The 1,869-nt window shown below is 38.4% G+C and overlaps 1 long non-coding RNA gene across 1 annotated transcript; it reads left to right on the top strand.

Annotated features, from left to right (window-relative positions):
* The first annotated feature begins 265 nt into the window (after nucleotides 1-265).
* Nucleotides 266-1,117, top strand: LOC141658524 (uncharacterized). Its single transcript, XR_012549299.1, has 2 exons — nucleotides 266-356; nucleotides 895-1,117. It is a non-coding gene; the product is annotated as an uncharacterized LOC141658524 (long non-coding RNA).
* Nucleotides 1,118-1,869: the final 752 nt, after the last annotated feature.

The following is a 1,869-nucleotide window of genomic DNA, read 5'->3' as shown; positions in this document are numbered from 1 at the left end:
TCCCGAGACATTTAATAATTCAAGTCGGTTTTTTTGAGTTGGGTTTGTTAAAAGAGAAAAGTTACTATATCGGGAAAGTTTCCATTTTAAGAAATTCCACTTTAGTAACTTTCTATTTTGGGAAGTTGGGTCAAATGACTAATCGGGTTATTTTAGTTACCAGTTGGGCATAAGTTGGTGTCGGGAATGTATTTCGGGAAAGCTTCTATTTTGGGAAAATTACTATATTTAGTAGTTAGTAATTATAATTATTATAATTGTTTTAGGTGACGAATTCGTGAAGGATCGATAATCAAATTCATTGCTTTACTTTCTGGACTGCTTAACTGCTTAATTGGATTTGCTGGCACTTTGAGGTAGGGAAATACACTTGTCCTATTATCGTCGTTGTTGAATTGTGTTGACTTGATTCCTGGTTGTTGATTTACGTGATCATTTATATTCGGAAAGGTGATTGGCTGATTTGATCGTATTGAGTATGATATCACAACATTCGGTAGCTGGCATGATTTCATTCATTATTATACATATTGTGTTGCATTATTACTGTTGAGCATTTCATATGCATTGGAGTTGGAGGATGGTGCAGGAGTGACGATATTGAGATACAGTGTGATGTTGTGATAAGGCCCAGGCGGGTTCTGCAGGACTTGCCCTGGTGTCCTCAGCTGTTGAGCTGGCAGATCGGCTTCGGTCGATATATATAGTCTACCGGGGATCGGTATGGCTGGGTTGTCCGGGGTATGAGATGTGTGTGATGAGTTGAGATGGAGATGGAGGTGACGGAGTATCATGCATATCATATTTTATTGTTTTATTGTTTTCCCTACTCAACCTCGTGGTTGACCCTGTGTATTCGTGAACACCTGTGATGAACCGTTTTATGGGGAGCAGACTTGACAGGTTTAAGAGATAGGACGGGAGCTTGATGGGCGTGAGACACTGGATCAGACGACCTAGTAACTAGATCATCATCTAGAAGACTTCACTTTTATTTACGTCAGTTCTTGTAATTTAATTTGAAAAGAGAATTTGTAATAATTAAGTTAAATATTATATAAATTGCCTTGGAGTTTAATTTGTTATTCACTACCTCGGGAAACCGAGATGGTAACAGTCCGGTTTATGAGGGAATGTCTTGACGAGGACTTCTTTTATAAACCGGGGTGTTACAAAGTGGTATCAGAGCGAACGATCCTCAGGCCTAAACCAATGAGCCCAATGAACATAGGATGTGTCTAAATAAAATGAACCCCGGGATAGAACTGTTAGGAGCACACTACGGTAAGGTATGAGTTAGGGGCCCCCTCACACCGAACCAGTGGTCCTCTCAGTTGAACCGGAAACCATGAGTGTATACGAGAGAAAGGGTAGAATAGTTGCTTGAGGATGAACAGAAATTCAAATATCGTTGCCTAAGTATTAACTGATTGATGCATTGAGTATTGCTTAATTGAGTTGATGTATGCCTTGAGACCATATATTCTAACCATTATGCAGGACAACGCTACGGTAAGTAATTGGTATGAATGATGTGTTGATAGCACTACTATGACTAAGTAATATGCGGTTATGTGATCCCAAAGCCATGCTAGTATAGTATTGTGATAGTAATTAGAAACACTATTGAATTACATGTTTACAGTCATAGCAATCGTGACTTAGAGGTAAGGAATAGATCGAGATGCGAAGGGATTCTATGAGGTACAGTGTAAGATTTAAGTTAGGATAGATTAGTATCGATAGTATAATTGTAAGAATTGGGACATAGAAAATGAATGACATAGTGCTGAAACTCGTTTAGTTGATGTTGTTCTTTAATTGACCTTACTACCATTTCTTTTCTGTTCCTTACCTAGGGATAAAAAT

Source organism: Silene latifolia, chromosome 1 (genome assembly GCF_048544455.1).
Source record: "Silene latifolia isolate original U9 population chromosome 1, ASM4854445v1, whole genome shotgun sequence".
Taxonomy (NCBI): domain Eukaryota; kingdom Viridiplantae; phylum Streptophyta; class Magnoliopsida; order Caryophyllales; family Caryophyllaceae; genus Silene; species Silene latifolia.
The sequence above is the reverse complement of the archived record's forward strand: the minus strand, read 5'-3'. Positions and strand labels throughout refer to the sequence as shown.